General features: G+C 41.9%; 1 long non-coding RNA gene across 1 annotated transcript; it reads right to left on the reverse strand.

Annotated features, from left to right (window-relative positions):
- Positions 1-811: 811 nt before the first annotated feature.
- Positions 812-22104, reverse strand: LOC136320051 (uncharacterized). The gene is made up of 3 exons (XR_010728256.1): positions 21966-22104; positions 3937-4140; positions 812-1945 (listed from the first exon to the last, which is right to left on the reverse strand). It is a non-coding gene; the product is annotated as an uncharacterized lncRNA (long non-coding RNA).
- Positions 22105-26645: the final 4541 nt, after the last annotated feature.

Consider the following 26645-nt stretch of genomic DNA (forward strand, 5'->3'; position numbering starts at 1 on the left):
TTTGGAAAGGAGTACGGTTATGCAAAATCATGGTGTATAAAGAACTTAGAGCCAAAAAGAAGTTAGGGGAGGCAGTGTATACTTCTAGTTTGAACTAGAAATAAAGATAAAATTAACTTCAACTAAAAAAAATCTCAAGCAAAGAACATTCTTCTGAATTCTTTTTTCTTATTTCTACTATTTTATAGCTGAGGCAATAAATGTTCATTGTAGAAAAATCTCAATCTGGTTAGCAGAAACAACAGTTATCCATAAATTCTGTCACCCATAGTTAGCTACTGTTCAAAATTTTATGCATGGGCAACTACAAAGCCTCAGAAATCAAGGTGACAATATCTAAACAATGTAGTAAAAGTATTAAATTTCTGGGTCCAGGCCATTTGGACACCAGAAATTCTTTCTCTCCTCCCTCAGCAACAGATGCTTATGTAAGTCTTCTCTTGCAGACTTTTTTCAGTGCATACAGTAGCTGCTCATATATTTTTTGCAAAAATGGAATAACCTAATTACATTTGGTTTTAACCTACTTACTTTACATATTAGAATTAGTTTCCTTATCAACACATATATATATGTACATATATTCATTTTAAATGCTGCTTTGTGTTTCATTTACAAATTACCATAATCTAACCAATATTACACTGATGGAAGTTTAGGTTATTTCCAGTTTTTCAGAATTACTTTTTACGTGCATAATAACCCACATCACTTCATATACAAATTAAAGCATTTATTTTCATTTTCAGATATAAGACATCTAAGAAGCGCCATTATTGACAATAAATAGAACCACCTCTTTGGTGTTCGAATGTGGGCAGCAAGAAAGGAAATAGTGTGGTTGGGTAAAGATTAGTCATTTTTGAAAGAGCACATATGCACATTTTACATATTGATTACAATCCACTCAAAAGTTTACAGATGCAGGGTAGTTCCAGAGCGCAGCTTAAGTTTTGAATCAGCATTTAAGCACTCCTAAACTCAGATGTTCATCTCAGCCTCTCAGTCTGCCAACCAGTCTGGAGAGAAAATAAGGCCAGATTCCCTGGCAGCCTGTTGGCAGTCCTGCTCTCAGAGTCATTTCTGAAAGAACAAAGGAGTTCCTGTGGCCCTAGGACAGAAGTGTCACCCAGAGCCTCCGTCCATCTTTATCTCCATAGTAGGAGAGTGGCCCAATCATGACTGCATTGATCAGGAATAATTCAAAGCCAGTCTCAGGCTGGGTGATTACAGAATAAGCCAGGCATTCAAGGGAGGGCTTTTGAAGACCATAAGCCAAAAAACAGCACCAGAAACTAAGGGATCATTTCTTCTCACAAGAGTTATCAAGGTGACACAGCCCTAGAGTAAGTATTGGAATTACCGGAATGATTAGTGCTATAACACAAAGTTATTTTGACACCAAAGAATTTATTCTCCTCCCTCTATCTTGCTTTTCTCTCAGATTAATTCTGACTCCTTCCCATAGTAAATCAAGATTGTCCAGTATGTTTCTAGAGATAAACACATTTATCCAAAAGACTGCAGTGCCATTCAGAAACAAGAAAGCTCCACTCTCCCATTAGTTTATTTTATAATCCTAGATCAATCTTCTGACCTTCTTACTTTGGAATGTGGGCTCAGGATAACAGTCATAGAATGTTCAAGCCTATGAGTACCATGGTGATTTTGTCCAATATTCTCAACCTTTAGTGAGAAAAGGGAGGTCAAAGAGGGTGAGTGAACTGTCCACGGTCTCACAAAGTTGGTAGCAGATCCAGGACTCTTGGCCCTCGATCACTCTGTCCAGACTCCAAGCTGATCCGCCTGCCAATGCCCCACAGCGGTTACAGACTTTTTGTCTGAATGCCTCCTGGGGATGTCATGAAGACAAATGACTCTAGCTGTATGGTTCTTGAGTCCTTTGGATAAACTTGCTGCATTCCAGTGTGCCTGGAAACGAAAGCTGGGAAGAGATGAAGAGATGAAGCCGCTCACCTTGGCCAGAACCATTGACAGAACACTCATCCCCCGTCCTTAGCACTCTAGGCACCCTAGCAGATAAATAGGAGGCATTCTATAGAATTAAATCTTATATATCAGTTAGGCTAAAAAGAACAGTTAATTTCATACCCATAAACTTTGCAGGAATAGAACACAGGCTACAAGGCAGCAGGAACAAAGGAACAGACAAGAGACATAGATTTTTCAGAAATGTTAAGCTACAGAAAAACAAAAAATTTTTTTCTTCAAAGAAAATTTGGGGGCAGAGGATTGAAATACATGCAAAGCTTGTTGTTAGTGCCCTTTACAGATATAAAGTCATGCTGTTCGTTTAGTAACATAAGAATGCATTATGTATAACTTAGTTCACTCATAAAATTACCATGTTTTGTATATTGATATATTTAGACATTGGAAGAACTGAAAGAATAGTTTTTATGATTTCTTTCCTGGTGGTTTTCTTGGACAAAAGGGAGTTTTTTGAAATGTCCTCAGTGAGAAAACTTTTCAGAATTTTCAGAAACTTTTCAGAAAATGTACAGGTCTGAGAGGGTCCTTACTTCTCTCAAGCCAATGCTTCTAAGTCTTTTAGTTCTCATGTCTGTGAAGTCACATGAGTTCAGTCCACCTGCTCTATCCAGGCAAGAGATGAGCACAACCTGGTGACCTGCTGTGGAACTTTAGAAGATCTATTTTAGAAGTCCCACAAATCTGGAATTCACTCTGCCCTCCAAGGCAAGTCTCTTCTGTTATTCTCACTACAGCTACCTGGAGCACATTTCTAGCAATGAACCAGGAAAGCCCTTAGATCCTTTAGCTGAGACCCTACTACATGAGTGCCAACCCTCCCAAGATGAGGTCTACAAATGGTTCACTGTCCCCTGCATCTTCTCCCACAAATAACAGTCTAAGACCCATTGCTATACTTTATGATTTGCATTTATATATGTGTGATTATCTGATCAATTTCTGTCTTCCTCAGTAGATTGAAGGTGTCATCAGGGCAGGAACCAAGCCTTCTTTGCTATTTTGTCCTCAACATTTATCAGTGATACGAAGATAGAAATAAATGTGTGCTCACTACCTTCTGAGACAGTTCATACAATTAGAATTTCCCTCTATCTATTGAACTCATATTAATCTTCTTGTTACTTTTACCCACTGGCTAGATTCTGCCCTTCTGGTTCACCTAGACCTTTTACTACATAGTCCTTTACTAAATATGTAAAAACGTGTCATCGCCACCTCTTCTTTCCTCTACACTAAAGATCCTCAGTTGTTTCATCACTTACATATGTGGCATGATTTTTTTTAGTTCCTTTGTTGTCTTGAGGTCTTCTCTGACCATACCCCTGCTTTGGTTCTATAGACCCACAAGCAGCTACGGGGATGGATGTGACTGACATATTCAGTGCTCTCCCCAACAAAATGTTTCAAGGTGCAGGACTCACCTGGAACTCCCTAATATTCTTCCCCAGAAAGCTGACTGATGACCAAGACTGCTAGTTGCTCCCCACGATACATTCTCTTCTTCCTCTATGGCACTAGAGACCTGATTTTTAGCTGGTCAAAAAGCTGCCTACACTAAGGGCTGTGTTTCTCAGCCTCTCATGAAGCTAAATATTGTTGTGTGGAGAAGTTCTTGTTCATGAGATGAGTAGGAGTGCACTGAACAGTCTTTGAGAACCTGCCCTGAACAACAGGATACCTGCACCCTTTGCCCAGCTTATTCCCATCTCTCTACTCTCCTTCCTAGAGCATGAGTGCCGCCATCTTAGACCATGAGTCCCAAGTCACACATGGATGAATAATAAAATAAAGAGGTTCTGGGTCCTTGACATCAAGGAGTGTCCTGAATTAAGATTTGTAGGTCTGAAAGTGAAATAAACTGTTGTCATGTTTATACCATTGTTACTCTGTTGTTTTTTTACATACAACCAAAGCCAAACCTACCTGATAATTTATTGTTCTGTCTTCAGCTTCTGAAGAAATTGCTTCTAGCTCTCCAGCTCTACCTGTGACCTTAAGAGACTCATTGCCCTCAGAACATTTGGTAAAGTCTGAGGGTGCCTTGGATGCATTTGCTCAGCTGTCCAGTCATGCTCTCTGCCTTGGGCCAGCTGCTGCATTGCATTCAGAAAAGACACTGGGATCTTACTGTAAAAAAGCAAGAAAATCAGACTCATGGTCAAGAGATGAAATAGTAATAGAAAGAGACCAGAGATGGCCCAGATGTTAGAATTGTCAGATATGAACTTCAAAAAATTATAAGTCATATTATAACAATTAAATAATTGTTAAATAATAACTTTATCATAATAGAATATAGTATAAAGATATTAAAGGATATTGCAGAAAGTTGGACAAGTAGAGTGAATAGTTGGGGAGATAAAACTTTAAAAAAGTACCCAGTGAAAATGCTGGAAATATTTGACAATATTTGAAATTAAAACTTTATTCAGCGGACTTAAAAATGTTCTCCCTAGGATGTGTAAATGGAAAGAATATGTGGCTCGGGCAACACTGCACAAAACGAGCCTGGGGTTACAGGAAGGAAACGTTTCTACATGCTTTGCCGCCATTCTTTTTTCTGGCAAGTTGAAGCTAAATAAAGTACTAAGCCCTAATTCAGTCAGCCACTTTAGGAAAATTTATCCTGGCAAATTCTGGACTAAGCCAGAAAAAGCAAAAGTCTTAATAAGAAAGTAGAGGCAGAGGTTAAATTAAGGGTGGACAAAAACTATTTTTATATTAGGGTACTCCTGCTCATGTCCTGTTTTTCTTAAGAAAAGGTCCAAGTCCCATGAGCTGTGCTGCTAGCTGCTAATTTAGGTTACAAAGGATGGTTGTTCATGCTGACTCTTTATTCTTCTTATCTTCCCACTAGCAAACCACCCTCATCCAATCTGGGCAGGTTTGGCCTCTTTGGTTGAATTGAGGAGCAGGAAATACAAGCAAAGCAACAAGTTTCTGCCCTGGCCGGTTGGCTCAGTGGTAGAGCGTCAGCCTGGCGTGCGGGAGTCCCGGGTTCGATTCCTGGCCAGGGCACACAGGAGAAGCGCCCATCTGCTTCTCCCCCCCTTCCCCCCTCCTTCCTCTCTGTCTCTCTCTTCCCCTCCCGCAGCCAAGGCTTCATTGGAGCAAAGATGGCCCAGGCGCTGGGGATGGCTCTGTGGCCTCTGCCTCAGGCACTAGAGTGCCTCTGGTCGCAACATGGCAACGCCCCGGATGGGCAGAGCATCGCCCCCTGGTGGGCGTGCCGGGTGGATCCCGGTTGGGCGCATGCGGGAGTCTGTTTGTCTCTCCCCGTTTCCAGCTTCAGAAAAATACAAAAAAAAAAAAAAGTTTCTATAAAAAACAACAACAACAAAAAAAACTAGTGACTGACACACAGCTCTAGGAGAATGATTACTACCATCTCCTGACCCAGGACAGCTTCCACGTTGCTGGGCTAACAGGCAGGACAGATGGAATACCATGAATATATGGATTCTTTGTGCTGTTTCATCCACACTAACAGGAGAAATAACTGCATACACCATGTCCAGGAAGCTCTTGAGTTCACAAAATCAATGCAATATCTTCCCTTATTCAAAACCTAAACACTTTAACATACAATCTATGTCATTGACTTCAACAGAAAATTCCTCCTAAAGTCCATCTAGTGCTTGCCTTTCTCTATGATCACAAGCATGTCAAAACTATGCAATCTTTTCCTTTTTAATCACCTCTGCCTCTCTGAGCATCTTGTTGGATGTTGTTATTGATCAGGTCATGTTTGTCTAATTTCAATCATTTTATCTTATTTTTTCCAAAAATATAATATCTGAAATATTCCCAAATAAACATAGCCACATTGTAGAACTTCTTGAAAATTGTTTCCTATATATTACTAAATCAAATAATTTACTACCATACACATTAAATTTAAGACACCATCAACTACAAGTTGCACCATTATTTAATACCACTACATACAGATAATGTATTAAGGATAGTCATGTGCAATATATATAAATTAGTCACACAAGTTTTTTGTTATCCTGAAATCTAGGATTTGCTTGTTTCTCCTGCTTTAGGTTGTATTGTTTAGTTTCTGGTAATTTAATTAATCATAGTGTGATCTTTCTGAAGACATATTAAATAGCAATTAAATTCAACATCTATATTATGAATAGGGAGAATACCTCAGGTAAAGTGTAGACATTGTAAAAAACTATGAACAAGTTTACACATATGCAGACAATAACTACATTCAAACATTGGCCAGCAATGTTTGTGAGACATCATTGCTTATAAGATACGTTCTGATTTCAGAGAGATTAAGATGAGCAAAAATATACATACATACATCTATACATATATATCTTTAAAATTGTTACAATGTGAACAATAATTTTCCCTCCTGACCAGTACTACCCATCATTCACCATCTGTTCCTGAATCTTTCTAAATGCCTGTGTAGCTCTGAAAAGGAGCTCAAATCTGCCTTTCCCATTCTCTTCTGATCAGTATACCCATTCACAGCTCTCTACTTCAGTGGTGATAGTTTTTCTTTTCTCTTCCTTTTTCTTTCTTTTTTTCTTTACTTCCTTCCTTTATTTCTTTTTTTATTAAACAGTGGTGATGTTTTAAAACAGGAGCAAGAAATGTGAAGAAAACAAGAGGTATAGCCCCCAAAATATAAATAGTTATCTGTGGGCAGTTACCTACCAGCGGTATGCTAACAGGTGATTTTTATTTTCTTCTTTTGGTTTATTATGTTTAATGATTTTATAAAAATAAACTAAAATTCTTGAGTAATTTTTAAATATTTACAAGAGATAAACTTAGTACATAATTTTTTAAAATATCTTTTGACAAAATACAAAGGCTTACAATGTCAAACTCAAATGACAGCTGGGCAAAAATATTTGCAGCACATAGTGAATAATATCCAACTCAATACAAGAGAAAATCCAATGGCTGTTAATCATATGGAAAAGAAATGCTCATCTTCTCTGGTTGGTAGGGAAATGCAAAATAAGTAAGAAGGAGATGCCATTTTTCCTGCCCCTCAGATTGCCATTTTTTTTTTTTTTTACTTTTTAAAATTAAAAACCTATAACATTGGCCCTGGCTGGTTGGCTCAATGGTAGAGCGTCAGCCTGGCCTATGGATGTCCGAGGTTCAATTCCCGGCCAGAGCACACAGGAGAAGCGCCCGTCTGCTTCTCCACCCTTCCCCCTCTCGATTGGAGTGAGTTGGCCCCAGGCACTGAAGATGGCTCCGTGGCCTCCACATCAAGTGCTAAGAAGAGCACAGTTGCAAGCATGGCCCCCGAATGGGCAGAACAGTACTCCTTAGTGAGTTTGCTGGGTGGATCCCATTCGGGACGCATGCAGGAGTCTCTCTCTCTGCCTCCTCTCCTCTCACTGAATTTTTAAAAAATAAAATAAAATAACCTATAGCATTTGATGCTAGCAAGCTCCCTCACACATTGCTATTGAAATGGAAATTGCTACATCTTTTTGGACAGCAAGCTGGCCATTAGCTACTAAAAATTCAAATACAAATAAACTTTGATCCAGCAATCCCACACCTAGGAATTAGATCCTATGGGGAGGGGAGCAGATACTAGTTCATAATGATCTATTTAAAAGAATATTTATTGCAGTATCATTTCAAAAAGTGCATATTCATTGAATGAAGGTTAAATAAATTTTGGTACATCTACACCATGGATTACTGAAAGCTATTAAAAAGAATGACTTAGCTATTTTGATCTGAAGGGATAGCCATAACAAACTGTTATGTAAAAAAAGTTTCATAAAACTGTATACAGTGTGATCCCAAATTTTAAAAAGTAAAAAAATATATATTTGTATTAACTTGAGAAAGATATGAAATCATATATAATAGATCCTTAGCATTGGTTACTTTAGAGGAGCAGAAAGGATGAGAAAGAAGCTCAGTTTTCTTTCTTCTTTCCTCATTTAGTTTATTAATTATACAGACCATATGTAAATTCTATAATTTTTTAAATAGAATTTAACAGATTTTTAAAATGGAATTATGCGCCACGCAGCCTTATCTCCCTGGAGTGGCATAGCCTCAAGATTAGGTTTCCCTTCAGATGCTAGAATGAATCCATCCTCAGATGGGACGCTTTACAGCTATTAAGTTTTCTTGGGTAACTTGATTCTTTGGCTGATCTTCTGCTGTACGAATATTTTTACCCCTGTAGTTCTTGTAAAAGGGGCTGAGACTAACTGGACATAGCATTTCTGTCTAAATCTTGCCATGCCATCACACACATCCCAGTCATTCCAGGAAGGGAGTGTTATGGTTCCCTGGCAGGAAGCGAGAGATGTTCCGAATAGCATGCTTCCCCATAACTCTTTGAAAGATGCCAAGAGGTGCCCAGTGCCCATCAGTGACAAAAGCCCTTGCAACTGCCCCATCAAGAACCTAATTAAGAGACAACCAATTGAGCGAAACTCTAGTTGAGGTCTGCTCAGTCTTCATGTGAAAAAATTTGTGGACCTACCTGTGGTCAAACCTCTCAAAAAGCTATGAAATCCTGGAGAAAAACAGTTATATTCTCTGTGTGTTTCTTTCTCAGAAATAGGGAGCAAAAATTCACTTTTCTCTGATTTTTCAGTAATTAGCAAATCAAATGGTCTGAAGCTTTCTTATTAGCCAATCAGGAAGTGGAACCATTGCCAAAGTCATTCACCAGTCATTCGCCAGACATGCCATTTATCTGGGTAAAGAGATCTGAAGGAGAGAAAGGCACAGAGCTTGCCTGGCCCGGAAGTGGTCAGATGCTAAAATGGGGGCCTCTGCTGGGCCTCCAGGCACCTGCTGGGAGGCAAGGATCATTTGAACATTAATTTCCTTATACCATATGCCTGATACTTCAGGATGATCCTCGGGCCCATGTTTCTCCCCACGCTACAGCAGCACATATAAAATTGCTGTTTACACCAAACTTCTTCACCATGCAGTGTTTACGGAAGAGAAGAGCAGAACCTACTTTTAAGGAAGAGCCCTGTTTGTTCTCTTTTCACCCGTGTATTCTGAACTTATCCCAGACAAGAAAGTCAGAAGATCCCAGAGAACAAAGGCCTAGACCTGGTGGTCACGAGGTGACAATTGTCATTTGCCTCCTTAACATTCACTCCCCCTTCTTCTGCAACAGCCTCAAATTTTTCATCTGGGACCAACCTCCCTTCGCTTTCACAGAGCATTGCATTCTCTGACCAGGTTAGCACCAATGAGATGAAGTGGAACTTTTGCTGGGACTTCGGAAAAGTGACCTGAAGCATTTTCCCTTCGATTTGAAAGTGAGAAAAGGTGAGGCCTGAAGCCGTGGGGCCATTGTAACCCCAGAGGGAGAGCTTCTGAGTGCCGTATATTGAAGGTGAGCAGAGTCAGGTGCAGGCACATTAAGAGAAAGAGCGTCTGATGACAGTATTGTGACAGGTAACCCCTGAGGCTTAAGACTATCATTATTTATTAATAATAAATCATCTTTTTGCTTAAGCCCTTTGGGATAAGATTGTTATTGTCACCTGCAATAAAAGCATCCTGGCTGATGAGACATGAGTTGACAAAAAGCCACACGTCAACCATGGGTTCTCTTTCCTCCACTTAAAATTTTCATGCATTTGGGTTTACCATACTTGAGGAAGGTGTTACACTCACCTGGTGAGTGACCCCTTCCAGTCCAGTTACCCCTTCCATAGGACACACTTATTTTCCTGAATAAGAAATCCTGATGGGAAGTCAAATGTGTTGTTTACTGTCATTTTAATTTTATTCTTACAAATAGTAACTACAGTGTGTCTATCAGTATTCAGAGATCAATTGATCCAACAATGGCAGAAGATTTCTTCTCTCCAGTCTGGAAAGAGGTTTGCTATGAGTCATCTATTCTCATATGATGACAATGGTACATTCTTGCACCATGGCTTATCCAAATCCTCTCTAATCCTCCTATGTGGTTTAATTAAGTTGGCCACTCAACACTGCCCACTTTAAAAAGATAGGGTGCTGAGGGTTGCAAATAAAAAAAGGAACTGTAGAAAGGTAGTGCCATATTCTTTTACTCCAGGTCCCAGTGAAGGATATTTTCCCCAATCTTATATTCTTTGCTGGGGATGAAAGAACCATGAAGATGTTAATGACACTTCTCAAATTATGACTTGGCCACTGACTTGGTCTTTCTTTTTACTTCTTTATTATTTTTTTAATTTTTTTTATTATTTTTCCATTGATTTTTTGAGAGAGGGGAAGGGGAGGAAGGAAGAGAGAGAAGTATCAACTCACTGTGTATCCATTGATTGCTTCTCATAAATGCTTTGACTCAGTGGTGGGATTCAAATAATTTAACAACCAGTTCTCTGCTCTAATGACCATTTTAAGTATAAAAAATGGTGTACCAAAAGGTAGTTTATTACTTTATGCCTTTAATACTTATATAAGGACAATAAAAGAGATACACAAAACTATAGTTTAAGTAAGTTTTAAAATATTAATAAAACATATTAAATAATACCTGACAAAAAACAATAAAACTGTTATTTAACATATTTTCATATATTGGCATCCTCACTTGCAACTTTTTTCACCTATGGACAGAATGAACATTACTATGGGTGTTTAGAATATGTTGTTGTGCAGATGAACGTTAAAAAAGAGTAAAAAATGTAAATTTATGATTTCCACATTGGACAGCTGCCCAGGCGCCCACCTTAAAGAGAATCCTGATTACAAGTGCTATTTTAACAATAGGTTCACTGAACTCAACAAAAAGTTAGGTATCAGTTCTGCCGAACCAGTGCCAACCGGCTGAATCCCACCACTGCCCTGACCGGGCCCTGAGCCAGTGACCTCAGCGTTCCAGGACAAGGCTCTCTCTACTAGGCCACCAGCCAGGGATTTTTATTATTTCTTTTGTTTGCCTTCTTTTTATGGAGGAAGTTATAAATATCAGTTTGTGTCTTACATTGTCATCCAACCAAACATGATGTGCACCAAAGCATCACTCTGACCAGAGCTTTCAACTTTCAGAAAGCCCCCACCCCATCTCTCCTGCTGGTGAGAAGATGGCCAGCTTCTAAGAGTCTCTCTCTCCATGACCATGATATCAGAGCCCGGGCTGGCCTTTCATTGGCCGCTTTCTTCTTAAGATCCAGTCAGAGGACTTGAGAACTAATTGTTACTGGCTGCACTAGCTTCTTGTATTGAGGTCCCTGTACCATCAGGAAGAGAATTTTTGGAGAAGCCAGATCTCAATGAGTAAGACAAAGTAATGCTAACTTGTCTTTGATTTCAAAATGAAATCACACTTTATATTGGCACCAAATATGATCAAGGTGACTTTCTCATTCACCTTTTTCTAAAGGCAATAGTATAATCACAATACTGTAGAAAATTCCTGCTCTAACATGACTAAATCCTCCCAGAAAACACTTCTGTTCCTTTTTCCTTACTTCATCAAGGTGAGACAACCACACACAGAGCTTAAAGAAATCTCAGACTGAGTGGCACAGGGAGGGTGAAGATGCCCACTGGGACAACAGAAAGAGATAGGAGGTTCTTTCCCACCTGGTCCCAAAGCATCTGACCAGTTTCTCCAGGACTATGTGCTCTGATGGTTTTTGTTGGGTCCAACTCACCTCTTTGTTGTGAGAGGATGGAGCACAGGTGTCTTGCAGCTGAACTTGTGATGACATTATAGGAGAGCACATCAAAAGACTACATCCAAATAATGACATAAAGGAAATCAATCAAAAAAATGTTAACAAAACAACTCAAGATAGCAGATTCAGTGAGCATCAATACACAGAGAACTGAAACCAATTCCTTTCCAAAATCAGGAATCTTATATCAGTAAAAGGTATCTACTCGTCAGAAAACAAAAGTTGAAGGAATCAAAACTCAGGTATGTGTTTTTATAACTCTAGAATTAGTTCTATAACTCTGGCTATATTTCTGGATGATGTCCATCAAAGTGTGTGTGTGTGTGTGTGTGTTTGTGTGTGTGTGTGTGTGTGTGTGTGTGTGTGTGTGTGTAAAACATCCAGCATTGGCATTTCAAGCAAACAGGCCAAGGCAGAAATTGAGAATTCTGAGACCTATCTAAGTTATATCAATCTAAAGTCATTTTTATCATTTGAAAAATAATAATTATATTAGTAAAAATATAGCAAAAGTATAGACATCTGATATTTTTTAAATAACATTTTTAATAACTATAAATACTCTGAGTTTTACTATTTGTATTATGTATACTGTTATACTGTGGAATTTATCATATTTCCCCATGTATAAGATGCACCCTTTTTCAAAAAATTTGGGGTCTAAAAACTGGGTGTGTCTTATACAGTGGTTGTAGATTTTTTTACTTGCATTTCCCACTCTTTCGCACTTGTTTTTGTGCTCATTGTTGAAGACAGTGATTCGTCATCAGACACAGATGAGGACAAGCTAACGGACGGGAGTTTTGACAGTGATGAGGAGCTGTATGACTTTTATGATGAATAAAACTTGAGTTCAATAATTTTATGTACATACTTTTTTTTCTTCAAATTTCGGGCCCTAAAATTAAGGTGCATCTTATATATGGAAAAATATGGATCTTTCATCATATTATTTTATAAGATTTATGTATTATCTATCCAAAAGATGTATACTACAGTGTGTCCTTAAAGTCATGGTGCACTTTTGACCGGTCACAGGAAAGAAACAAAAGATGATAGAAATGTGAAATCTGCACCAAGTAAAAGGAAAACCTTTCCAGTTTCTGTAGGATGATGTGGCAGCATGTGCGCATGTGCAGATGATGATGTAACACCATGTATACAGTGGAGCAGCCCACAGCCATGCCAGTCAAGATGTAGATGGTACAGAGGAAAGTTCAGTGTGTTCTGTGGCTCACTAAATTCGAATCTGTGACCAAAGTGCAATGTGAATATCGGTGCATCTATAGCGAAGTGCCACCACATAGGAATAACATTACTCAGTGGGATAAGCAGTTGAAGGAAAACAGCAGTTTGGTGGAGAAACCCCGTTCTAGTAGGCCGTCAGTGATGAGTATGTAGAGGCTATACGGGATAGCTACCTAAGGAGCCCTAAAAAATCTGTGCGTGAGCCCACATCGAACTGCACTGAATAGGTATGAAACTGGAAGAGTTTTTCTTTTATTTGGTGCAGATTTCACATTTCTATCGTCTTTTGTTGCTTTCCTGTGACCGATCAAAAGTGCACCATGACTTTACGGACACACTGTATTATCCCCAATTTTACAAAGGAGAAAATGAGATGATAAGAAGTTTCATTGCTAGAATTCAAACCCAGGTCTGACTCCAAAATTCATGATCTATTATACAATATTGTCTTCTTCAAAATATTTCAGCCTGCTCAGTAAAACCCAGGCCATTAGAGCCAATGGGGAGAATCTAGGATTCCTCATTATTCATGGTCTCTTGAAGAAGGAAAGTGTCTTTTCCTACTTGGGTCTTCCTAAAGAGAACTTCACTAACCATCAATGAGACCACACTGACTGCAATGCTATTAGCTCCACCTGCAACTCTGCAGGAACCCTGATCCTGCCCTCACTTTCCATATACTTGAGTCTAACCATCCTCTCATGGCCTCTAGTATTCCACTATGACTTGCCAACCACCAAGTCTTTTCCATGGTATGTGCCTCTTCTCCAAAGCCTCCTTGTTACTCTCTAAGGAGAATCTACCTGCTCCTGTTCTGGCTTGGTATGTTCTTATCTTGAGTTTCCCATCCTGATACTCCCTTTCATTGGGTTGGTTTAATAAGGTATTAGTAATTCCAACCCAAATTAAGTGCTCTGACCTCCATCAAATCTTCATATTCACAAGCAACACCTACCAAATCCTGGCTCAGTCTGAGTGCACCATTAAAGTCATAATCCAACTTGTTTCTGCCTTCCCTCCAATATGCAAAAATTTGGAATGTTTTAATAAAACAAATGAGAAATTGCAGCCCTCCGATTAAATTTTAATACACTTACTTGTTAAAGAACTGTGAGAAAATTCAGATTAAAACAATAAGAAAATGTAAAATAAAATCAGTAAAGATAAAAAACAAAATCAATAAATATTATCCTAACAACAAAAAGCAAATTGTAACAAAAAGACAAATAAAATAAGATCATATCAAAGGTGGCAAATAATTCATTGAGAGGAAAAGAAGAGATATATTTCCAATAGAAATAATGATCAGTAATAAGTTCTTGGATATTTTTATAATCCTATTAATGAGGAGATGTGAATCATAGGAATACACTGAAAAAAGATTTAAATTTCTTGCTGATTTAACACAAAATATTGGCATGGGTGAAGAAAACATAAAATTCATAATATACCAGGAAAATTAGGACATGAGCATCATCAATTCCAAGGCTATTTAAGATATAAACTCACAAGAAAATCTCAAATGCTCTAAAATCCTACAGCTCCTATATGAAAGAAAGGTGATAGTAGTTTGCCCATACAATACTTAACATTTTCTTGGCATTACCAATCCCTTGTTGTGACTGGAAGAAATTTTTCTAAGCTATCAGTAATATCTTTTTCATCAACTATGTCAGATAAAATACTGAATAATCTTTCTATACCCTCTATAAAAAATACCACAAGACCTGAACAGGCAGTGGCACAGTGGATAGAGCATTGACCTGGGACACTGAGAACCCAGGTTTGAAATCCCGGGGTCGCCAACCTGAGCGCAGGCTTACCAGCTTGAGCGTAGGGTCACTAGCTCACATGTGGCGTCACTGGCTGAAGCATGAGATCATAGACATGACCCTATGGTTGCTGGCTTGAAGCCCAAGGTCTCTGGCTTAAGCCCAAGGTCACTGGCTTAAGCAAGGGATCACTGGCTCTGCTGGAGCCCCCTTTCAAGGCACATGTGAGAAAGCAATCAATGAACAACTAAGGTGCCACAACTAGGAGTTGATGCTTCTCATCTCTCTTCCTTTCCTGTCTGTCTCTCTGTCTGTCTTGTGTGTGCACATGCTAAAACAAACAAACAAAAAATAGAGTTACTGTCATATGAAAACACAAAGAGAATATAACTAAAATAACTTTTAAAATAATATGATAAAGGTGTGCCCAGCAGTTAGTTAATAAAAATATTATTGCTATGACTTCTCATTCTAAGTGAATATTCCCTTGTCATACCTAATTTTGCGTTCTTCTACTTAGAGATCCAAACATTGGCTAAGTTTCAGCCCTACAAAGCCTGAATCCATCCTCACAATGGGATCTTGGGTTTGTGCCTCCTCACTCTAATTCAGGGCTGACTGTCTTTCAGACAGACAGACAAACAGACAGTGGCTAGGACAAAACCAGAGCAGGAAAAATGGAAATACTACTCACTGTTGAACTCATTCCTGCATTCATACACTAACAAGTATGAAGCATCATGAAAATGCACTCTGAGATCACAGGGGCTATTGTTTCCATCAAATCACCTACAGACTCCAGTCAGCTGGAACAGCTAGATAGAACATGTTCGACTTCTTCTTTATTATTATTCAGTTTTTTCTAAAGTAAATATCCTGCTGGCATCAGTTAGAATAAACACAGGGCTTTCCTTCTCTGCCTGATGAAAAAACCCAGGTGACTAAATGGATCGAAATACTTCTCACTCTAATTCAGAGGATGTTATTTATTTGGACTGTGGTCTCCTTTCTAAGAAAAAGCTCTTTGTGTCTTGAATACACATTTGTTGGTACAGTAGGCAAACTAAACCAACCTAAAACTAAATCTGTTTTGCTACAGAGAGACTTATCTCTTTATTTCATTCTTTTCTTGATTCTGATTTGCCCGTGTTTAAGTCTCAGAAATTGTGTTATCTTTATTAAATTTAAAATGCAAAGCTTTACCAGAAAATGGGATTCTATCATTATTTCATTGATCTGTTTTTCACATCAGTTCAAGTCAACTCAGCCAACATTGGTTGGGAACCTTTGGGGGTGGGAGGGGGCGCACAGCGCTCGGCACTGGGCAACACAGAGATGAAGATTAAGGATGCTTTTTGCAGCCATGTCAAGGTGATAAATGCTGCTCTGGCAATAGATCAAACTGTTGTGAGAACAGAGAGGAAGGAACAGTTAATTCTGTTCCTTCAGGAAAAGAACAAGTGGATTCCGAGTGTGGCTTGTGACTCCCCAGGGCTCCAGGGAGAAGTCTTGGGGTGTCTGCTGGGACCAGGGCAGTGGATGACTGCAAGCCAGGGCTTCAGGGGCTCCCCTATTGTGTCAACCAGTCTATCTCCTTTCATCTGTCTTATTGGTTGCAAATCTGCATTATTCCTCTTTGACAAAAAGCTTCTGCTTTTGAAAACTAGTTTTTTAAAACAAGATGCTTTTTGAACTGAGCTTTGAAGGTTATAGACTTTATCCAAGTACAGATCAAGCCAGTGGTTTCAGCTCCTTCAGATGTTCAAATTCCCCAATCTACAACTTTAACCTTCACTTTCTTCTAGCACTAGGATTCTTCTTCAGTCCATCTTCTATTCTCCACACCACATTTGGGAACTTTTGCTGGCTCCCCATTCCTACTAGATATCGTCCAGTCTCCCTGACAAAGCCTCCAAAATCCTCCCCAGTCAGGCTCCCAATGCTTTCCAACATTCCTCTGCACTTACCCTAAGAGATGTTGGCAGACATTTCTACACTTCCCGCACATGAAGGCACTAACAAATTTCGTTTGCAGAGTGTATTTTCATGATGTTTGTGAAGTGAGAAGCTTTGGAAAATAGAGATAGTGACTCCTTTCAGAGAGGAAAGAAACTCTATTTGCTTTTCACATAATAAAGATAATATTTCCCTCCCATACAACAGGGACAGGTTGGTTTACGGTCCATTATAAAAAATTGGGGGTTTCCTAAGTTTAGGGTTCCATAGCTGTGACACAACCCTAATCAAGCTTGATGGAAGGTTCAAAACTACCACATGCTCAGAGGAAAACAGATTTGGGATATTGCTAAATATACCTAATGAATTCCAGAGCACTGTGGGGTTTATCCACACCTTTGGCAGGTGATTTGGTCATGAGAGTGGAGCTAATAATGAGATTAGCACTCTTATAAAAGGGACCCCAGAGAGTGCTCTTGCACAGCAAGAGGTTGGCAAGTATCTGTAACCTGGAAGAGAACCCTCCCCAGAACCTGACCATGCTGGAACCCTGATCTTGGACTTCCAGCCTCCAGACTGTGAGAAATGAATGTTCATTACTTAAACCACCCAGTCTATGGTAATTTGTCAGCGTATGCCAGAACTAAGACAGTCCACAAAGCAAGGAAGAGAGGACAGTGATCTTTGAAGTTGATATCAGTGGTTGTAGGAAGTGGAAATACATAACTATGTGGGATACGAAATGAGAGGGAACTTTTACAGGGAGCAAGTACCTAGGGCAGGGAAGACAGTGTCTATGGGAAGCCTATAGGGACCTGAAATTGTCAAGAAGAACATAAAGAATATTTTTAGGTATCATTAAGAGATTTCTTGTGTGGGTAGATTGGGGTTGAAAGGTAAAATGAAGAGTAAAATGGAGTTTAGGTAATAGGTCACAGAAAATGCAAGTTGGTTATTATTGTTTGTATTCCCTCAGTATCTGGGAGTTGGTCTGATTGGGGAAATGAGCGTCTTGAGTGTTTCAGGGAAGGGAAGGGGAGGGAGGGTAGAGGCTCCACAAGGATCTGGATAGGCTGGCAAGCTGCAAAGCATGAAGTAAATGCCCTAATCATTTCACTTATGTTCCCAGGAGCTCTGAGCCAGCCATGGTAGGAGACTCGAGCTGCCAGCAATGGCCCAGCCGTTCCGCCTAGCCTTTGGCACTGCATGAGCAGCCGGTTGGCAATCCTCCTCACTTGTGTAGGGAGCCTCCCGCATAGCCAGCCCAGGGATCGGCACCTCCATCCTCCCCATTGTCTTTAACGAAAACCTGGAAGTCATCTTGACTTTTCCCTTGAATTACTCTCCACATTGAATTGACTTAATGTTAATATCTCTCAAATCCACACATCTCTTGCTATCCCTATGGCCACTAACATAGTTCAGGAAACCATCACCAAAGCTAGTTCTAGCTTCCTCCCAACCTCTGTCTGGCTCCCTTCCTATCTGGTTCTCATTCTGCACAACTGATCACAGTACTTCCTCTGATTTTCACTTTTATTAGCTCCCTGTCACCTTCAGGATAAGGTTCAAGGTTCCAAATATTGCCTTTAATGTGCTTTGTTAGATGGCTCTTGGTCACTTCCCTAGTTTATCACTGGGCTTCCCACCCAACTCTTTCCAGCCATACTCCTGGACTCAGAAAATGCTTCTTGCTTTCCCTGGACATCTGGTCAAACTCACCTCCACTCACCCCCAGCCCTGTAAGTCTTGACTCACCTGGTTAATTCCTGCTCTGCAAATCTCGGCTATGATGTTTCCTACATCACAAAATCTCCCCAACTCTTTCTGGTGTAAGTGGCCCTAACTATGTGTTCCCATAGCAACTTGTATTTGCCAAAGTCAGAGCATATAATGATCTATGTTACAGTTTTGGTGTTTTTTAACTTATCTGTGTCTCCATCTGAATCACTGGTTCTCTACTCTGACTATACACCTAACGACCTTATTTTAAAAATCCAAACAAACGCCAATTACAGAAGAAGCTCTTAAGGTGGGTCTGGACAGGGGTGTTTTGCATGTTCCACAGATACCTCTAGCGGGTGCCCGGAGATGGCATCCCTGAGTAGACTGCAACTTCTCAAGCTCAGAGAACCTGCTAGATCGGTCTCTGCTTCCCAGTGCCTCACACAGGAAACACTTGAATTTGGCTACACAGAGCAGGCTGTAAATTTGGAATGAGAAATTCACTTTTCAGAGCTCTTTAGACGTCATACCTCTTCAGAGCAAGTACATAGATCAATAAACTAAGGCTCTAAGAGGCCATGAGTGGCTGTCACCTCAATCTTCTCTAGAACAATGAAGAGCAGAAATCAATAGATGGCCCTTGAAGAGCAGACAACTTTGTAGAGGGTGACATAGCCCCACCAGGACCTGAACTGTCCTGCCCCCTGGAGCAGAGTTGGCCCATTCTACCACCCTGCCTGCTAGTGCTAGGAGAGGTATTTGCAGGGGAGGAATCAAGGCAGGGATTGCAGAGGGCTGGAGGGGGAGGGCAGTTCAGCACCTGAGTAAGTCTTCAGAAAAATGGGATTATGCTGGTTCCTCCTAAAACAAGGGAGGCACCTGGGGCATTTTATCAGAGACTCTGGGCCCTAATTCATATGGGAAGACAAACATCTTTGCCAACCCACTGATCTTGCCTATCCACTCCACCAGGCTGCCCGCTACTAGGATTCTCAGACCTCTGATTCCCTGCCCAGGGGATGTGACAGAGGCTGCGCAAGGAGGTGAGGTTGCGGACTGTGCTTACGATCAGATGGCTAAAGGGCAGGACAACTTCAGCAACAGACAGACCTAGGATCAGATCCTGGCTGGCGATAGCCCTGACCAGCTCTAGACCTTGAGCATGTAAAGATCACGAATCTACACTATTTACCACTCAACAACGTTCATGTTTATTATTGTTGTTGCTGCTGTTATCGTTGTTCTTATAACGATAACACAGTTATCCAAATATATGTTGCACCAAAAATATCTTGCCCCCAAAAGACAACAAAACAATAACAACAAAAAAAGCAGGAAAACCCCGCGCCCAAGGGAAACTGCAAGTGAAACTGAATGTCGTCTCTCTCCCTGTGGTTCGCAGGTTCAACGATCTTGCTTTGCCAACTCCCTCAGAGTGGTTAATGGCGCTCTGTGGACTGTCCTCCACTTAGGATAGGGATCTGCTCAAAGTCCCAGCCCTGGCCCTGCGTCCAGCTGCCCTGAGCTGCTGTGGTGGTTCCAAGTGCCTGGGACCACGGGCACCCACACTCACTTCCTGCCTGTCTGTCCCCACAGGCAACGCTGCTGATAAAAGGGAACCCGCGCTGCTCAGACTCCTTTCCACAGCTGACAGCATTCGGATCCCTGTCCCCAGCACGAGGCTGAGAATGTGGTTCTGCCACTCCTCCTTCTCTGCTGTCCGTGAGGACAGCAGGCCGTGAGGACAGCAGGCCGAGAGGAAGTCGACCACCAGCACAGCACCCGGGGGCAGAGATCTGAAAAAGAGGTGGTGTGCCTTTAAGATGAAGGTGGTGGGCAAGCATCCATCTTCGCTAAACACAGACTTGCCTTGTTCTTCCATTTCTGGCTGAGTTAATGTCATTTCCTGTATCAGTGGTTAACCACTAGATGCTGGATCAGAGATTTACCAGAAGTGCTGAAGTTAAGGAAAAAAAAAAAACCTACTGTTTTCAATAACCCTTTCTAGCACGCTGTGGGAACTATTTAACCTTTTTTGGGGGAAAGGCATGAGGGGGTTGCTGGATTTGGCCTCAGCAATAAATTGAGGATTAGATTGGCCAAAGATTTCCTTCTGCTTTCTACGGGGAAGTGAAGAGAAGCTAATTTGCCCACCCTGCGTCCCTCTCCTGTGGTGAGCACTTGTGCAGGAGGCAGGGGAAGGCTGGAGTACAATTTCTTCCATACACCTTCTTTGCACACCGCTCTTTAGGATATCCACAGTCATTAGGTTTTATTAACCCAGCGTTTTTATAAAGGACCGTGGCTCTGGCTGCTTTGTTTGCCCAGCTTTCTGCAGCAGTAAATGCCCTCCCATGACCAGGTGCACCTGAGGAAAGGCAGTTCTCCAGGACCTGAGGCATCCGAGCAGCTGCGGTCTGAGGGATGCACAGCCTGGCCTGATTCCTCTTAAATTTCTCCATTCAGGCCCTGGCCGGTTGGCTCAGCGGTAGAGCGTCGGCCTGGCGTGCGGGGGACCCAGGTTCGATTCCCGGCCAGGACACATAAGAGAAGCACCCATTTGCTTCTGCACCCCCCACCCCCCCTCCTTCCTCTCTGTCTCTCTCTTCCCCTCCTGCAGCCAAGGCTCCATTGGAGCAAAGATGGCCCCGGCGCTGGGCATGGCTCCTTGGCCTCTGCCCCAGGCGCCAGAGTGGCTCCGGTCTCGGCAGAGCGACGCCCCGGAGGGGCAGAGCATCGCCCCCTGGTGGGCAGAGCGTTGCCCCTGGTGGGCGTGCCGGGTGGATCCTGGTCGGGCATATGCGGGAGTCTGTCTGACTGTCTCTCCCCGTTTCCAGCTTCAGAAAAATACAAAAAAAAAAAAAAAATTCTCCATTCAGTTATTGAAGTGCTCGGGAAAGTAGATGAAGGGAGACCTGGCTCAGCCCTGAGGAGAGGTGGCCGGACCAACGACAGCCCACACACAGCTCTGCTCCAAGCCCCTCTACTCTGCTCTGCACTTCCTGTAGGACCTCCAGAGGTGGGGTAACAACACACAAAGCCCCCTTGGCTCTATCTTGCTGAGGTCCAGAGCCCATGCACCTCTCTTAGTCTGAGCAGATAAGACCTCAAAGCTACACTTTGTTCTAACAGTTGTGTCTCCAAGCCAAGCCTGGGATACTCGGTGCACACCAAGCACTCCGAGCTCCCCAGGTGTTTCCGGGGTGACCAGCGGTCCCTCTTTGCCTAGGGCTAATGAGATTTATTTGTAGGAAGCAGGACTTTCGATGCTAAAACTGAGAAAATCCAGGGCAAACTGGAACAAGTTGGTCACCCGAACAGACAAGTGTGTAACAGGCAAATACACGTTCTACATCAAAACTGAAGCTAAACCTTCAGGTCCAACGGGTCCAACTATGCAGGGCCTGTCACGGTGAACGTGTCCCCAGGAGAGGACGGAAATCACTGCTACCTCCAGCACACACCTGGGGTCGTCCTCTCCGAACCCAGCAGTTATCAGTGGGAATCTGAAATCAAAGTCAGAATTGAAAGGGAAGAGATCATGAAGGAAAAACATATTCCTCCAAATATCTAGTAGGTCTATGAAACAAACCTATTTTCCTCCTCTGGATCTTGGTGGGTAGCACTGTCGGCACCACCCCCAGGTGCGCAGGACACAAAACGTAGAAGGCTGAATGACTCCTCGCTCTACCTCCATCCCATTCTATGTCTTCAACAATTTCTGGTTCCTGCTGCCTCGTTTCTCCTCTGCACTCCCATGCGGCTGCCTGAGCTCAGCAACCCATGCGCCTCAGCTTATACCTCCGTCCTGTCTGACCAAGATTTCATCTGCTCCCTGACCTTTGAGATGCTTCTCTCCTAATAAAATTAAATTCAGGAAACATTTGTTGAGTACCTAGATCATAGGAAGGCCATTGATGTCACTTATCTAGATCTTATCTGACTCTGGACATTTCTCATGATACCTTTTTGACTAAAATCATCCGCAATGTCTTCTTGATTGAGAAAATTTCCCTGACATTTCCAGGCAAAGCAGAGCACTTCCTGCCAGTGTCCTGGGTCACCTCTCTCTTCAGCCCCCACCACAGCGCTGTGGTTATCGGTTCTGATTTCCATCTTACCGATCAACTGTGAATCCCTGTGTCTTATTTATCTTGTTTCTCCAGAGTTGATCCTAGACCTTGATAGGTAGTGGCCATTAAGTAAGTATAGAAAACAAGATGGTATGGAGATAAGAAGGAAAGTTATTGGCTATTAAACTTAGATGAGTCTATAGACTTTGGAACATATAAAATGCAAAGGCTATTGATTCTGGTTAGAACATTCTATAAGTCTTTACTGAAGAAGCAAAGGTCTCTGCCCTGAGCTTCACCCTAACCAATATTTTAATAAACATCCTGGATGAAGATATAAAAAGCACATGGAACAGATTTGCAGAAAAACCAAAGCTTGGAAGCATCACTAATATGTAGGATATTAGAATTAATGTTGCAGAATTCTCTTGGCCTACTAGATCAATAGAACAAACTAAGAAGATAAGAATTCACGCTAATGAATGTAAATCCTACACTCATAGTTGTACCAGACACTAATCATCAGCAAGGGAGGTCTCGTTTAGCAGCAGTTTCTGTGAAAATATTCTAGCAATTCTCACAGTCTTTAAGCAAGAAGAAGACCTAGAGCCTATCCACTATAAAGAACTCAAGCTTTAAAAAAAAAAAAAATAGGACTTTTAGCCCTGTCCAGTTAGCTCAGTTGGTTAAGAGTGTTGTCTGGAAACAGGGTTGCAGGTTCGATCCCCGGTCAGGGCACACATGGGAAGCAGCCAGTGAGTGTATGACTGAGTGAAACGGCAAATAAATGCCTCCCTTCCCTCTCTCTCCCTTCCTCCCTCTGTCTCTCTGAAAATAAAAAAGAAATTAAGCCTTGGCCAAATAGTTCAATTGGTTAGAACGTCGTCCAGAAGTGCAGAGAGGTTGCCAGTTTGATCCCCGGTCAGGGCACACACAAGAGCAGTTCGATGTTCCTGTCATGCTCTCCCTGACTCTCTCAAAAATTTTTTAAAAAAATAATTAATTAACTAATTAATTTTTAAAAATTAAAACAATAGGACGTTTTCATCAATTAGAATTTCACACAAAGGTTTAGTTTTAAACAAGAAGATTGTTTAAAGTTACTGCTCTGTGTAGTAGAGACAAAGGTTCTGTTGAGTCAGCCCTCTCTGCCATGGCTCTCACCCAGAGCTTACAAAGACTCCCCCCAGCACTTCCCCATTTCCTGGTGCTCTCTGAGCATTGTTCAAAGACAACAGATCAGAATCGATCTCTTTGCCCTACGCAGTCTCCACAGCTGGTGAGTGTAGGAACTCCTGCAATTCCTTCGCATGCTTTATTTTTGTTTGTTTTGTTTTTATTTATTCTTTGTGACCCTCCTTGGCACTATATTACACATTTAACTATACATCGCCTGCTTGATCACTGGACTGCTGCTGTTTGTTTTGCTCATGAGAGTGTACGTACACTGATGGCCCATGGCAGGGGCCCCATAAACATTTGTTGGGAGAATGAATTAAGGAACTTTAAAAGAATCCAGATGCCTTGACTCCGAACCAACGAGTGCTCTTCCAATAGTGTGCCTGTCCCAACAACAACACAAGTAACATTAGGCTGCATTAAAAGAAGATTATTGTCCATCAATAGATGACTAGATAAAGGAGATGTGTGAGAGAGATATATATACTATAGAATATTACAGAACAATAAGAAGAATGCAATCTCGCCATTTGAGACAACATGGATGGACCTACACGTATTAAGTCAGAGAAATCAAACACTGTGTGGTTTCACTTATATGTGGAATCTAAAAAAAAAAAGTCATGAAAATGTTATTCTTTTTATTTTTTTAAATAATTTAAAGATATAAAAGCCATTCTTAATCCATTGGTTGTACAAAAACAGGTAGCAGGCTGGATTTAGCCATTAAGCCGTAGTTGGTCAGTCCCTGGTTTAGTCCTAGCCCTTCCTGAGACCTGGCTGGCGGGCAGCGTAGGATGAGAATTCACACATTTGATTCTGATTCTCCTGCTGTGCTGTTCACCCCACAAAGCGGTGGTCAGCTGCTCTCATTTCCTTGAGCACCAAGTGCCTCTAACTACAAAGGTAGTTGCTGGTCCAAACCCTGCCAACTGTCATATCTGGTGTAGAACTTTGGGACATGATGCTCCATCTCTGTCCCATTTCTATACCCATTCATGGGGTGGCTTGGGGAAGGTCAATGGCCCTCTCTGGACCCTACTGGAAAATACCAACATAAGGACTTAACTTGCTCACCTCTGAGAGGGTCCTCTGTCAGTTGCCCTCCCTTCCTACATTCCAGATCAGCTCCCAGCTTTTCCCTCTCCTGGGACACTTCAGTACCGGCACATCCTGGCACCCAAAGAGTTGGCACTGCCTATTGCCCTCACCAAAAACCATCTTTTATAGCAACGAGCTCTGATGTCAACAAAAGATAATGACCTTTGGGCAGGAAAACTAGAAATGGAAGCAGATGAAGTGTCTATTTCCATGCAGATGAAGTTGTAGGAGGATACGTGATTCAGACTTTCTGGATCGCCTGCTTCTATCATTTTGTGAAAGGAGCAAGTTGGCTTCCCTCTAAGCTGATGGGTGAGACTGGTGTTTAGGGTTTCTTCTTTTAATGGGGGTTTGATTTGGTTATTGTTGATGCTTGGTTGTTGTTTTCATATTTTGTTTTGTTGTGTTGTGGTTTGTTTTAATGAACAGTTGGAGAGGGAGGATCAGGAAAGAAAAGTTTTGGGTGGAGGGGCAGAGCAGAGTCCATGAACAATATCTCCTCCAAGATCTGATCAGACACAGGTCAAGATGGTTCAAAGTCATAAAGTCAGATTCTTGGGGACCTGCCAAGCACCGTATGCCTTGTTTAAGAAATTAGTGTCTGTTTGACATCTTGTGTGATTGCCATAATCCAAGGATAAGAAGGGAAAGGGGAGAGTCCTGGCATGGTTTTCTAAGCAGGTTTGGAACCCTGGGCCAGTCCCTGCTGTCACATTAAAGAATGTAGCCATTCTGCTCCAGAGAAGTTCTCTCTAGCCTCACCAAGGCAATGGTGACCAGGAGCCTGAAGGAAAATCCTGGCCACTGACCAACCCAGAGCATTTCTCAGTGTTAGTTCCCTCTGCTACTCTCTTCCCAGGTATCCAGTACCCAAAAGGGATGGGTGCCTCACATTAGGGTGTTAGGTCACAGGGTCTTCTCAGGGTGCTGTAGAGCACTCCAGGGACCCGAATAGAAGCTGCCTCTGAGGACGTTGAACCTGCATCCCCTTAGGTATCAGTGTGCCAGTGAGAGTCTAACAACCAGCTATCTAGGGGGAAAGGCCCTGATTTATAACATTGGTCAACTCCTATGTGCAAATACTCCCAACTTGGCCAATTTCGAGTTGCCAGTGTGATTATCCACTGGTTCACAAAAATCCTGAAAATTAGCTTTCATCTCTTGGAAGTCAGAAAGTTGTAGGTTCAGCACAGCACCTCCCTGAGCCCTGTGGAACCCAAAGAAAGAGCAAAAACCAGAACAGTCTACCCAGGTAACAAAATGAACCAGGAACCCGGTGAAGCACATTACAATTGAGAGACTCTGTGTGGTCCTCCAAAAAAAATTATAGCCCTGGCTGGTTGGTTCAGCGGTTGAGCATCGGCCTGGCACGTGGAAGTTCCAAGTTCAATTCCTGGCCAGGCCACACAGAAGTGCCCATCTTTTTCTCCACCCTTCCCCTTCACTTTTTTCTCTATCTCTCTCTTCCCCTCCTGCAGCCAAGGCTCCATTGGAGCAAAGCTGGCCCCTGGCGCTAAGGATGGCTCCATGGCCTCCGCCTCAGGCGCTAGAGTGGCTCCAGCAACAAGGGAGCAATGCCCCAGATGGGCAGAGCATCACCCCATGGTGAGCATGCCGGGTGGATCCCGGTCCGGCACATACAGGAGTCTGCCTGTCTGCCTCCTCTCCCCCACCACCCCTGCTTCTCACTTCAAAAAAATATCAAAAAAAAAAAAATATTACAGAACTGTGAGGGATTTAGCCACCTCCCCTTTCTATTTTCTGAGAGTGTTCCTGTCTCAGTCCATCATTTTCCAAGAAAGGTCTTATTACAGAATATTAAGAAGCAGCCATCTATAGCCCTGAAAAGAGACGTCATGCCTTTAGAACAGGGGTCAGGAACCTATGGCTCGTGAGCCAGATGTGGCTCTTTTGATGGC

The sequence above is a fragment of the Saccopteryx bilineata genome, chromosome 1 (genome assembly GCF_036850765.1).
Source record: "Saccopteryx bilineata isolate mSacBil1 chromosome 1, mSacBil1_pri_phased_curated, whole genome shotgun sequence".
NCBI classification, from domain to species: domain Eukaryota; kingdom Metazoa; phylum Chordata; class Mammalia; order Chiroptera; family Emballonuridae; genus Saccopteryx; species Saccopteryx bilineata.